Below are 15,129 nucleotides of genomic sequence, written 5' to 3'. Positions count from 1 at the left end.
CACAGTACCACCACCACCACCACCACCACCTGCTGCGCTGCCAGGTATTGTGTAACGAGAATTCTGGTGCTACTGTCATCGTTGTTACACTACTGTACATGTGTCCTGGATACTGTACAGTACATGTTTCAAATTGACAGCTTCACTTACAGTACTGTTATTTTTTTTCCCACAGTACCACCACCACCACCACCACCACCTGCTGCGCTGCCAGGTATTGTGTAACGAGAATTCTGGTGCTACTGTCATCGTTGTTACACTACTGTACATGTGTCCTGGATACTGTACAGTACATGTTTCAAATTGACAGCTTCACTTACAGTACTGTTATTTTTTTTCCCACAGTACCACCACCACCACCACCTGCTGCGCTGCCAGGTATTGTGTAACGAGAATTCTGGTGCTACTGTCATCGTTGTTACACTACTGTACATGTGTCCTGGATACTGTACAGTACATGTTTCAAATTGACAGCTTCACTTACAGTACTGTTATTTTTTTTCCCACAGTACCACCACCACCACCACCACCACCTGCTGCGCTGCCAGGTATTGTGTAACGAGAATTCTGGTGCTACTGTCATCGTTGTTACACTACTGTACATGTGTCCTGGATACTGTACAGTACATGTTTCAAATTGACAGCTTCACTTACAGTACTGTTATTTTTTTTCCCACAGTACCACCACCACCACCACCACCACCTGCTGCGCTGCCAGGTATTGTGTAACGAGAATTCTGGTGCTACTGTCATCGTTGTTACACTACTGTACATGTGTCCTGGATACTGTACAGTACATGTTTCAAATTGACAGCTTCACTTACAGTACTGTTATTTTTTTTCCCACAGTACCACCACCACCACCACCACCACCTGCTGCGCTGCCAGGTATTGTGTAACGAGAATTCTGGTGCTACTGTCATCGTTGTTACACTACTGTACATGTGTCCTGGATACTGTACAGTACATGTTTCAAATTGACAGCTTCACTTACAGTACTGTTATTTTTTTCCCCACAGTACCAACACCACCACCACCACCACCTGCTGCATCCGAGAGCTCCGGAAGTGGTAATAATTACTTTTTGTTACAGACACACTAGTTTCCTACAGTATTACTGTAATTTTTGTATTTTACAATACTTGTCATCTTTTACACACAGACCGCCTCGTAATTGATACAGAGGAGGAGCTCATTCCCATTGATTCGGGGGAGGAAGAGGAGCCAGATTATAGTAAGTACAGTAGGATTTTCTCAAGCCCATTCTTAAAAGTATTGACCAAGTCCACTTTTATTACTTTTCAGGCAGGGAATTCCAAACATGTACTGTACAGTATTTCCCTCACTGTGAAGACCCCTTTTCGCCTCTGTGCGAAATCGCCTCTACTTCAACAAGAGTTACTGTGCACGTGTCCTCTGTGTCCATCTTATCAAAAACCGTTCCTGTGTATTGTCCCCTTACTGTATACAGTATATTTGTAAAGGTTAATCATGTCCCCTCTTAATCTCCTCTTTTCCAATGTAAACATGCCTAGCCTGCCTTTCCTTGTATTCCATCTTCTCAATCCACTTCATCACTTTGGTCGCCCGCCTCTAAACCTTTTGTAGTTCCACGATATCCATTTTGTATTATGGTGCCCAAAATTGTGCATCCGACCCACCCTCCACTAGCCTAACCCTCCAATCATACTCTGAATCCACACTCTGCATTCTGAATGTCGGGATCCAGACAGCAGGTCTTTTAAATACAGTACTGTATGTCCCCTACCGCTGGACAGTCATTCTGCTCCTACTGTATTATGAATATATCTCTGCCTCCTGTAGCACTGTACTACTGTGCAATTTTGTAGTAACTGTACTCTACTGTATTTTGTTTATAATATTTTTTTATTTTCAACTCAGTAATTATTGACAGTGAGGATGAGGATGAAAAACACTCTCCCCAACTTGGTAAGTAAACTGCAGTATTGTACTGTACTGTACATTGTGTTAAACCAATGGGTTGGGTTTGCGTGACCAGCAGTCAGGATTCTAGCGGTCAGGTGACCGACAGTGGCATCCTGATTGCAGCAATCCCAACAGGGTGAGGTACGGTATCCTAACCCTCCTCCACTACCCCCTGATTCTGGCCTCGACATTCTCGTCTCTGTGTGCGAAATTTACTCTCCTCCTCCAATTCCTGACTGAATTTTTGCTTTACTGTATTCAACACAGAATACAAAAGTATATTTCATGGATTTTTTGCTTTCACAGGCCCTACACTGTCACAGGCGGTGGCGGAGGAGGAGGACCAGGACTCTATCTCTATGTCCATCACCTCACTGCACCCATTAAGTAAGTCCAGTCCGGTACATCGTGCCTCTGTAGAGCCAGTTTGAGCAAGGAGAGATTGATTGCTTCTTTTTTTGGTGGGGGCCCAAACCAACCAGTCATTTCAGCCACAGTCGTGTGGCAGACCCTGTTTATATAACATAAGGGTGGTTGGGAGGGCCCAATCACAATTCCATCTTGCACCTCTTTTTTTATTTATTTATCTTTGCATCATGTGATGTTTGTGGAAAATTGTTATAAGGTTTGATGTAAAAAAAAGGTTAAAAAAAAGAGGCAGATTAGATGGGCAAAGTGGTTCTTACAGTATTTGTCATCAAATTCTATGTTTCTGTATGCAGACCCTCCAACATGACCCGCCGCACTGCTCTGTTTCTAGACTTCCCTCTTAATTTATGATTTCCATCACCTGTGTTGAACTAGTTATATGATAAGAAAGCTGTTTCTTCACAGGTGATGGCAATAATAAATTAAGAGGGAAGTCCAGAACCAGAGCATTTTGTACCTAGTGGGGCGGGTCATGTTGGAGGGTATGTGTATTTCCTGGAATGAACCTTTTTTTTTTTCACATTAATGTTTTTTTTCACAGGCCCTACACTGGAACAGGCCACGGAGGAGGAGGAGGAGGATGATGATGATGCTGCTGCATTTAGTGGTAAGAATTATTACTGACATTGATCTGATGCCATCAGAGTAGCACTTTTCATCAGATTTTTCTGGCAAATGCGTAGAAATCGGATGAAAATTGTTTTTGTTTGAACTGGTGATATTGCCCATACAGTAGCAACCGATCACATCCCACATTAACATTTACAGTATCTAGTTACACTTACAGACGATAATACAGTACAGTAGGTAATATTTGATTGGTTGCTACTGTATGGACAACATCCTGTTCTAAAAAAAACACCCATCTTACTCAATTTCTCTCTCTCTCTCTCTCTCACCCCTTGTCACTGTCTCTCCATTCATCTCTCTAGATACTGTCAGTGATGAATTTCCCATTAGGCACGAGAGGCACGTACTGTACCTAGTGGCGGCATCTGTTTGGGGGCCTCAGTTGGATGCTTACAGTATGCTAATACTGTCATCCCAAAAATTACCACTACAGTAACTGCTAAATATTTTAAGTGTACTGTACAATATGCACATACAGTACTGTACAGTATACATAATTCAAAAGAAAAAAGAGTTGCTACTGTACCTTATTCTAGTCATAATCACCGGCATACGGGTCACTCACAAATTTTCTGATGGTCTCGGTGGGGTCCCTTGGAATCACCATGCCTGTCACAAGCATACCTTTTTTTACCCACCTGACACTGGGCCTGGACACTAGTGTACTATTACTATACTTTTTACTGTATACTGTATCTTATAATATTCTTCTCTTTTACCCACAGACGACGAGCCAGAATACATTTTTGGTAAATATACTGTACAGTAGCAATAGTTGGTACTGTAATTACAGTATTTTTTTTTCTCCAACATTATTTTAAGTCAAACTGATATGACTAACTGTACTGTATTATCTTTTTACAGTCCGTCGCCAACCAGTGGAGGAGACACCTGGTAATAAAATAGAAATACATAATGCACTGTACTGTATTCTAACTTACTGTAACATGTATAACACTGAGCTGATCATCTTCACACCCTCTGACATAACCTTACAGTACAAACTGTACTTTCTCTCCTTTTTCACCCTCTTCACTCCACAAATGCATGCTGCGTTTCCTGACTACTGATATAATAGTGTGTAGAGCGTAGCGAGGCACCGTGCCCACCGCGTGGCGAGCGAAGCAAGCATGCAAGGGGCTGCTTTCCGCTCGCCGCCCCTGTCGGGATTGTGTGGTCGGGATTCCGGCGTCTGTATTTTGACTGCCGGGATCCCGTCCAGCGGGATTACGTACTGATCTCCAGTCTGAGCCTGCCCTAGGCATAGGCATACTTGCCAAATGCCCAGTGGCACAAGCAGCTTCTGCTGATTAATATGATATGCAGCATGCCTACAGTATATTCTGTGCATACAAAATGCATTACTAATGTGCAGCATTATGTGTATACAGTACTTTGTTGTGTAACATATACTGTAGCAAGGGCACTACTGTGTGGTCTAATGTGAACAAAGAGCAATATGATGTGATGCAATGTGAATAAGTGGGAATACTTTGAGGAGTAATGTGGTACTATCATATGATGTAACGAGAAAAAGAGACACTATTGCATGATATGTTGTGAATAAAGTTGCAGTACTGTGTGGCGTCATTTCAGATTGGGGAATTACTGTGTGGCCTTGCCCCTTCCCAGCAAGAACATGCACCGTTTTGGGATGCACACCGAATGTGCACACTGTTGCTATTTTAAACATACAGTACAGTAAGTTGGAGGAGCACCAAAATGACGACTGCTATGGTTGAGGGGTGATGGTGCTGGGAAAGGGGTACAGGCTCAGAGGCGGAAATAGCATCTGTGCAAGGGGGCAGCATCCAAAAACTTGACTAGGGAATCATATTATTTATGGCTGGCTCTGAGTACAGTCCACTATTATGGATAGTACTCCCTACAACACCACCTACAGTACTGTAACCCTCTTTTTTCTGAAGCGGTCATGAAATGTCATGACTGCTAATACATACAGTAAATGTCTACAGTATTTGTACTGTGGTGTTTAATTCCTTTGACAATTTGTTTATGACCTATTGAAGCTAAACTCTTGTACAGTACTTTATATTTTGAATACCAGCAATACAGTATAATACTGTACCTACAGTATACAGTAATAATTGTTTACTATTTGAATGTGACTAAATGTTTTTTTTTCTCCAATATAGTGCCAATTATTTATGGGGGCCCCAGACAGGGGCAAGATAGGTGGGCTGGCCCAGAAGCGGGCAGGCAGCAGCCCACTTATACAAGAGGTAAACTAAAGCAATGTTTAAATTACCTCGACAGCATACAGTAGTGTTTGATTTACTGTACTGACAATACAGTACTGTACATTGTAAATAACAATATTGTCTAATATAGAGTAAAGTACTGTATTGCCATTACTACACTGTAAAGTATTCAGTATTTGTTTTGTAATACTGTCCTTTTTTTCCCACAGAACAGTTGCAGCGTGCCATCCAGCTCCAGCGGGTGGTGGTCCACCTCCTAGTGGACCACTATTTTAATATTTTATTAAGTTTAATTTAATTTTATTTAATAAAAATTTTTGTTCTTGTACTCCATTGTATAGTATCTTTTTCTACTGTATAAGATAGGCATACTGTACACCATACAATTATCTGGCAGATAATCTGCAAGATCTGGCTGTTTGTAATGAAATTCTCTCCTAATTTAGCTGTGGTGTACAGTACCTCCTGAGTGTGCTGGAGTGCTTTCTGGCCAGTTTGGGGTGATTTGGAGCAAGTTTGGTCGGCCATCTGGCCGACATGTGCTGTCGACTGTTTGGCAAACATGTGTTTTCACTCCAGCATGTGTGTGTCAGGCATTTTGTGTGTGTCAGGCATTTTGTGTGTGTCAGGCATTTTGTGTGTGTCAGGCATTTTGTGTGTGTCAGCCATTTTATGTGTGTCAGCCATTGCTGTGTGGTTCCACAAATGTTAGCGTGTCAAAGTGCTGACCACTGACACCACTATTTCACTTTGTACCGCATGCCTTTTGTGGAACCACACAGCCCAGCATGACTTATTGCTGGGCTGTGTGGTTCCACAAATTTTCTTGGAAAACAAATGAACATGAGTGTCTTTACTTTAATACTTTTTTTTTTTTTTCCCCCACAGATATCTATATACACAAGAAAAGAATGTAACGAAGAACAAACTACTTTTTTGTTTTAATTAACTTTCAAACTTTATTTAAAAAAAAACACCTTTTTTTTCTTCAATAAACTTTTAAAAATAGAAGTTTCCTGTGGTTTTTATTAAAATATGAAATGCAAGATGCCTAACCAAGTTGTTTTACATACAGTATACCACTCTTAATTGAATTCCCATCATACAGTAGTACTAATTTATACAGTACAGGAAGTTGGGAATACAAACATTGGAAACCACGTCATGTTTATTTTAAGAAACACTTTATTTACGGACAAAATCATTTGGAACATGTAACATCACACATACTGTACTGTATTGTAATAAAGCCAACATCACACATACTGTACGGTACTTTAATCAAAAGGTAACAGCACAAATACAGTAACAATATCAACTTTAACATTTTTATAATTTATTTTTTTGTGGTGGTGGTGCGGGGTAATGGTTTTTGTACTTTATTTTTAGGTTTTGCTTTTTTGAATTATTTTTCGTTTTTGTCTTTTGCTTTTTAACACTGTCGCATACGGACACCAGAATAGAGGACTGACAACAGCAGCCCCTGGATGGAAACGCAGCCCAAGGCCCCAGATGGACACAGCACAATGGACTCGGCTGCTACTGGATAGATACAGCAGCGCCCAAAAAATCAACAGGAATAAAAGGGGCAACTTGTAACAGGCCCTTACATTACCAGGAATGTGGTGAGCCAAGTTCATGCACTCCCCTTTGAGTAACCGAGCTGCTCCAAGTGGATTCAGCACAGTGCATGCAGCCCCAGAAAATGTACAGGTCATACAGGTACATTGACACAATTTTTTAGCTTCAGCTGTGTGAAGCTGATGTGCTGAAGCTAGGAGGTAGGTAATGATCTGGTTTCATCATAGTCGAGCTTCCAAGTCATTTTCCTCTTCGTTCTCAGCACAGAGTTTATGGTATCCCTTATCTTCCTCTTTTCTGGATCACCAATCCTCACGCGGCGTTCACACCTAGCCATGATGTCATGTACCAGATTTTTGGGCAGCGGAAGTTTGCCCTTGGAACCATCAAAGTTCACACGATTGGCCCACGTCAAGTATTTGTCGTACCGTACATGGTGCTGGAACAGAGAATATGCATATTTCTGAATATGTCCATTTGAAGCTCTGTACAGATGGTCGTCCAGGGAAGTTGAGATGACAGCCAGGGCAATATTGTTCAGAGAGCCTCCGAATGTATTGCGAAGTGGCCTGTGAGCAGGTGTGCTGGTCATCATTGGTGTTCCTGGCAACAGCACACTTGAATCCAGGCCTCTGCGGTCGTCCTGCCCTCTGCGGTCCTCCAGGCCTCCTCTGCGGTCCTCCAGGTCTCTTCTGCGGTCCTCCTGGTCTCTTCTGCGGTCCTCCAGGTCTCTTCTGCGGTCCTCCAGGCCTCCTCTGCGGTCGTCCAAGTCGCTGACTTCGTCCAGTCCGCTGCTGTGGTCCAGGCCTCTGCGGTCCTCCAGGCCTCCTCTGCGGTCCTCCAGGCCTCCTCTGCGGTCCTCCAGGCCTCCTCTGCGGTCCTCCAGGCCTCCTCTGCGGTCCTCCAGGTCTCTTCTGCGGTCCTCCAGGCCTCCTCTGCGGTCCTCCAGGCCTCCTCTGCGGTCCTCCAGGCCTCCTCTGCGGTCCTCCAGGCCTCCTCTGCGGTCCTCCAGGTCTCTTCTGCGGTCCTCCAGGCCTCCTCTGCGGTCCTCCAGGCCTCCTCTGCGGTCCTCCAGGTCTCTTCTGCGGTCCTCCAGGCCTCCTCTGCGGTCCTCCAGGCCTCCTCTGCGGTCCTCCAGGCCTCCTCTGCGGTCCTCCATGTTTCCTCTGCGGTCCTCCAGGCCTCTGTGGTCGTCCAGGCCTCCTCTGCGTTCGCCCAAGTCGCTGACTTCGTCCAGTCCGCTGCTGTGGTCCAGGCCTCTGCGGTCCTCCAGGTCTCTTCTGCGGTCCTCCAGGTCTCTTCTGCGGTCCTCCAGGCCTCCTCTGCGTTCGCCCAAGTCGCTGACTTCGTCCAGTCCGCTGCTGTGGTCCAGGCCTCTGCGGTCCTCCAGGTCTCTTCTGCGGTCCTCCAGGTCTCTTCTGCGGTCCTCCAGGTCTCCTCTGCGGTCCTCCAGGCCTCCTCTGCGGTCCTCCAGGCCTCCTCTGCGGTCCTCCAGGCCTCCTCTGCGGTCCTCCAGGCCTCCTCTGCGGTCCTCCATGCCGCTGACTTCGTCCAGTCCGCTGCGGTCCTCCAGGCCTCCTCTGCGGTCCTCCAGGCCTCCTCTGCGGTCCTCCAGGCCTCTTCTGCGGTCCTCCAGGCCTCCTCTGCGGTCGTCCAAGTCGCTGACTTCGTCCAGTCCGCTGCTGCGGTCCCCCAGGCCTCCTCTGCGGTCGTCCAGGCCTCCTCTGCGGTCGTCCAGGCCTCCTCTGCGGTCGTCCAGGCCTCCTCTGCGGTCCTCCAGGCCTCTTCTGCGGTCCTCCAGGCCTCCTCTGCGGTCGTCCAAGTCGCTGACTTCGTCCAGTCCGCTGCTGCGGTCCCCCAGGCCTCCTCTGCGGTCGTCCAGGCCTCCTCTGCGGTCCTCCAGGCCTCCTCTGCGGTCCTCCAGGCCTCCTCTGCGGTCCTCCAGGCCTCCTCTGCGGTCCTCCATGCCGCTGACTTCGTCCAGTCCGCTGCGGTCCTCCAGGTCTCCTCTGCGGTCGTCCAGGCCTCCTCTGCGGTCCTCCAGGCCTCCTCTGCGGTCCTCCAGGCCTCCTCTGCGGTCCTCCAGGCCTCCTCTGCGGTCCTCCAGGCCTCCTCTGCGGTCCTCCAGGCCTCCTCTGCGGTCGTCCATGCCGCTGACTTCGTCCAGTCCGCTGCGGTCCTCCAGGCCTCCTCTGCGGTCCTCCAGGTCTCCTCTGCGGTCCTCCAGGCCTCCTCTGCGGTCCTCCAGGCCTCCTCTGCGGTCCTCCAGGCCTCGGTTGTCCAGGCCGCTGACTTGAACCGCTTGGTGGTGTGTTGCAATGATGGTGCGGCAAACTCCAACTTGCCATTCTTCCCTCGTTTGTTCAATGACTTTCTTCATGGCTTCTACCATCTGTTCCTTTATGCCTTCTTTAAGGCCAGCCACATCGGTCTGCAGCTGATTGACCTGTCCACCAACTTCTGACTCCATATTGGTCACCTTACTGAGTAGCTCCTTTAGTAAAACAGGACAGGTACACTGGCAGTCCTGCACTTTGGTGTTCACATCTGTGAAATGCAACCTTCTTCGTGGTGAATGTGTCATGTCTTCTTGTCCAGGGGTGGCTACATGGTCCAAAAAAGAAGCTTCCTGATGCAGCGTGTTTGTCACGTCCTCTAGCACCGGTATTTCCAGATTCATTGGCTGAACACTGTGATCTGCAGGAGATGGAACAATTACATCATTTGCCACACCACATATCATCTCCAACGTATTATTCTTTGCCTTGGCATTTTTTCGTGGTTTCACCACATTTTCTTTCTGAGCCGCCTTGGCAGTTTTCTTCTTCTTTTGTGGGACTAATGCAGCAAGTTTCTGTGCCACTGATGGGTGGGTTTTGGCACTCCCGTAAAATCTGGTAGTCTGCATTCTTTGTCTTTTGTCTAAAAATATAAAAACCACAATAAGAAAACATGTAAAGCACAGCATGCTAAAAATAGCAAACAACTGTACATTTTCAAATAAAGTGCACAACAGTAAAGTGCAAATACTGTACAGTATTTGCCTTTTTTCCCTGTGCCTCCCAACAAGCACCTCTGCAGGAGGGACAGAATGCTCTGTTACGGACTTCAGTTTAAATATACAGTATGATTACCATCACCTGTGCGAACAACTATACTGTACAGTAGTTACTGTATTTGATAAGATAGGTGTTTCACCACAAGTGATAGCAATCATTCAGTACTACTGCACATACCTGTAGTACACCGGGATAAGCAAGGTCTATGTACATTACGTTATACCGAGCTGGATCGCTTAGCAACCTGACAAAATGGCCACCGACCGTGAACTCCCAGCACGTGGCAGCGCTTGGATATGGAGTGAGATACAGTATGGTACAGTCCAGGGGCAATGCTGAAGGAGCGTCACAATCCCCTAGCTCAATTACTAGAGCCATCTTAACAGCAGTGTGGGCCCCTGGACACAGCAATGCACTGGGGCCCCTACCCACTCACCAGCGGAAGGGGTGGGGGGAGCTATCAGCGGCAGCTTTGATGCTCCGCGGGGGATAGGGGGGGTTCTATCTTTCGCTCAGTATGTACAGTAGGACCTGGAGAAATAATTTCTGCTAATTATTCCTTTACTGCACAGATGGGGCAGGAAGGAGAACACTAAACTGTAGAAGGGGGCATTGTGCTGAATGAAGGGGCCCTGGTACATGACTTCCAGGGTGGTAGGGGGTGTTTAATACACAGGGGAGGAGTGGATAATGGAGTGGGCTTAATATTAGTGTTATGGACTGCAATTAGTTTCCTGTATGAAACAGATACAGTACAGTAAATAACCCTCCTTGGAAGTGCATGGGCCCTGTGAGACTTACAGTAGTGTACAGCATAAGGGTCGACTGACATGATGTACAAGCATTACATACAGTACATGTCAGTACTGTATGTAAATTCTTCAATTATTGCCTAACAACAATGCTGCTTACTGTATATTAAATACTGTAGGCCTAGAAATGTGCATCTCAATATACTGTAGTAGTTAAAAACACAGGGGCCTATGTGGATAAGCGAGTTCTATGCACACTAAAAATGGCCACCGACCGTGAACCCCCAGCACGTGGCAGCGCTCGGATATGTAGTGAGATACAGTATGGCATACATTTCACAGTTCAGGGGGCAATGCTGAAGGAGCGTCACAATCCCCTAGCTCAATTACATTGGGATAAGCGAGGTCTATGCACATTACGGTATACCGAGCTGGATCGCTTAGCAACCTGACAAAATGGCCGCCGACCGTGAACTCCCAGCACGTGGCAGCGCTCGGATATGTAGTGAGATACAATATGGCATACATTTCACAGTTCAGGGGGCAATGCTGAAGGAGCGTCACAATCCCCTAGCTCAATTACATTGGGATAAGCGAGGTCTATGCACATTACGGTATACCGAGCTGGATCGCTTAGCAACCTGACAAAATGGCCGCCGACCGTGAACTCCCAGCACGTGGCAGCGCTCGGATATGTAGTGAGATACAATATGGCATACATTTCACAGTTCAGGGGGCAATGCTGAAGGAGCGTCACAATCCCCTAGCTCAATTACATTGGGATAAGCGAGGTCTATGCACATTACGGTATACCGAGCTGGATCGCTTAGCAACCTGACAAAATGGCCGCCGACCGTGAACTCCCAGCACGTGGCAGCGCTCGGATATGTAGTGAGATACAATATGGCATACATTTCACAGTTCAGGGGGCAATGCTGAAGGAGCGTCACAATCCCCTAGCTCAATTACATTGGGATAAGCGAGGTCTATGCACATTACGGTATACCGAGCTGGATCGCTTAGCAACCTGACAAAATGGCCGCCGACCGTGAACTCCCAGCACGTGGCAGCGCTCGGATATGTAGTGAGATACAATATGGCATACATTTCACAGTTCAGGGGGCAATGCTGAAGGAGCGTCACAATCCCCTAGCTCAATTACATTGGGATAAGCGAGGTCTATGCACATTACGGTATACCGAGCTGGATCGCTTAGCAACCTGACAAAATGGCCGCCGACCGTGAACTCCCAGCACGTGGCAGCGCTCGGATATGTAGTGAGATACAATATGGCATACATTTCACAGTTCAGGGGGCAATGCTGAAGGAGCGTCACAATCCCCTAGCTCAATTACATTGGGATAAGCGAGGTCTATGCACATTACGGTATACCGAGCTGGATCGCTTAGCAACCTGACAACATGGCCGCCGACCGTGAACTCCCAGCACGTGGCAGCGCTCGGATATGTAGTGAGATACAATATGGCATACATTTCACAGTTCAGGGGGCAATGCTGAAGGAGCGTCACAATCCCCTAGCTCAATTACATTGGGATAAGCGAGGTCTATGCACATTACGGTATACCGAGCTGGATCGCTTAGCAACCTGACAAAATGGCCGCCGACCGTGAACTCCCAGCACGTGGCAGCGCTCGGATATGTAGTGAGATACAATATGGCATACATTTCACAGTTCAGGGGGCAATGCTGAAGGAGCGTCACAATCCCCTAGCTCAATTACATTGGGATAAGCGAGGTCTATGCACATTACGGTATACCGAGCTGGATCGCTTAGCAACCTGACAAAATGGCCGCCGACCGTGAACTCCCAGCACGTGGCAGCGCTCGGATATGTAGTGAGATACAATATGGCATACATTTCACAGTTCAGGGGGCAATGCTGAAGGAGCGTCACAATCCCCTAGCTCAATTACATTGGGATAAGCGAGGTCTATGCACATTACGGTATACCGAGCTGGATCGCTTAGCAACCTGACAACATGGCCGCCGACCGTGAACTCCCAGCACGTGGCAGCGCTCGGATATGTAGTGAGAGATGGTATACATTTTAAAATACACCGGGATAAGTTGTACAGGCCATGGAGCAATGCACAGGGACATTCATCATTTACGTACAGTATATAAATAATTGTAAACCGTAAATGAAAGAATTACCGGTCAAATACTGTATGACGAAACTGTGTCAATGAGCTGGAACAGTATGGCCTGTGAAGAAGTTTTCGAAGGCAGAAACGGAGAGCAAATTATCAGGAGATTTCTGAAAGGTCGGAGAAGATCCACACAGCAAGTCTGCCTACGAGGAAACAGATTTGCAAAGTGGGTAGCGGGCGGTGACTGAGACGCTCTTTTATTCACATTCAAAAGTACCTGTACAGTATGCTCTGTGATTGGTGTAAGGATGAATGCGCCTATATTGGCACCAATCACAGCGGTAAGAATTCCTTTTGTGTGAATGTGAATAAAAGAGCGTCTCAGTCACCGCCCCGCTACCCACTTTGCAAAGCTGTTTCCTCGTAAGCAGACTTGCTGTGTGGATCTTCTCCGACCTTTCAGAAATCTCCTGATAATTTGCTCTCCGTTTCTGCCTTCGAAAACTTCTTCACAGGCCATACTGTTCCAGCTCATTGACACAGTTTCGTCATACAGTATTTGACCGGTAATTCTTTCATTTACGGTTTACAATTATTTATATACTGTACGTAAATGATGAATGTCCCTGTGCATTGCTCCATGGCCTGTACAACTTATCCCGGTGTACTGTATTTTAAAATGTATACCATCTCTCACTACATATCCGAGCGCTGCCACGTGCTGGGAGTTCACGGTCGGCGGCCATGTTGTCAGGTTGCTAAGCGATCCAGCTCGGTATACCGTAATGTGCATAGACCTCGCTTATCCCAATGTAATTGAGCTAGGGGATTGTGACGCTCCTTCAGCATTGCCCCCTGAACTGTGAAATGTATGCCATATTGTATCTCACTACATATCCGAGCGCTGCCACGTGCTGGGAGTTCACGGTCGGCGGCCATGTTGTCAGGTTGCTAAGCGATCCAGCTCGGTATACCGTAATGTGCATAGACCTCGCTTATCCCAATGTAATTGAGCTAGGGGATTGTGACGCTCCTTCAGCATTGCCCCCTGAACTGTGAAATGTATGCCATATTGTATCTCACTACATATCCGAGCGCTGCCACGTGCTGGGGGTTCACGGTCGGTGGCCATTTTTAGTGTGCATAGAACTCGCTTATCCACATACTGTAGGCCCCTGTGTTTTTAACTACTATATTGAGATGCACATTTCTAGGCCTACAGTATTTAATATACAGTAAGCAGCATTGTTGTTAGGCAATAATTGAAGAATTTACATACAGTACTGACATGTACTGTATGTAATGCTTGTACATCATGTCAGTCGACCCTTATGCTGTACACTACTGTAAGTCTCACATGGCCCATGCACTTCCAAGGAGGGTTATTTACTGTACTGTATCTGTTTCATACAGGAAACTAATTGCAGTCCATAACACTGAAGTTGTATTTTCAGTACTGTACAGTATACAATACTTAAATTTGAACATCAGGTACTGGATAGTAAACATGTACAGTATTAACTTCTATCATAAAACTCTTATGCATTTTCAGATGTGTAAATTTTAGACTACAGTATTCACAAATGTTTTCTCTCCATACAGGAATTATAGTTGGACAACATGCCAGTAACTATCAACAAAACGATGAGCAAGATAATCGCCAACATGAAAAAAGAAAATAAAACCATCAAAGAGATCCATGCATGGCTCAAGGAAAGTGGCATTATAGTCACTTTAGAAACGGTGCGCTATCATGCATTCGAGAGAACAACGCCCAGATTTGTATTTCCTACAAAATGCACATGGTACGTACTGTACACTACTGTAATGTTTAAATGACTTGCTTTATACCATAAACAATTTTTTTGAAATAAAATAAAAACTTCATCAATTGTAACTGTGATTGTGCTGTTCATGAATTCATATTTTTCATACTGTATTGTACTGTAGGAGAGTGCAACAAATTGTGGAGGAACTAACTCGTGAGGATGATGAGCGTACTGCTCTGCAAATAAAACGAATTCTCCATTCCAAGTATGACCTGGACATATCGGCCACCAGCATCAGAAGGATGCGACGGAAAATGGGATGGACCTTTGGCGCAACAAGGTAAAATACTGAAAGCAGTATAAACCATACAGTAAATGCACTGTTAATAATCCCTTGATACGTGATATAATAATGCCATAAATCATTATACAGAGTGTGTACTTTATACTATATACAGTATGTGTGTGTGTATATACTGTATATACAGTATTCTATCCCAAAAGAGATACCTACTGTATAGGCACTCAGAGACAGCAATGAAGCATTGCCGGCTTATTGTGATGATTACATACTGTATACTGTGTGTGTGTGTTTGTGTGTATGTACAGTATGTATATATATATTACTC

Source organism: Pseudophryne corroboree, chromosome 2 (genome assembly GCF_028390025.1).
Source record: "Pseudophryne corroboree isolate aPseCor3 chromosome 2, aPseCor3.hap2, whole genome shotgun sequence".
NCBI lineage: Eukaryota > Metazoa > Chordata > Amphibia > Anura > Myobatrachidae > Pseudophryne > Pseudophryne corroboree.
Note: the sequence above shows the minus strand (reverse complement) of the source record.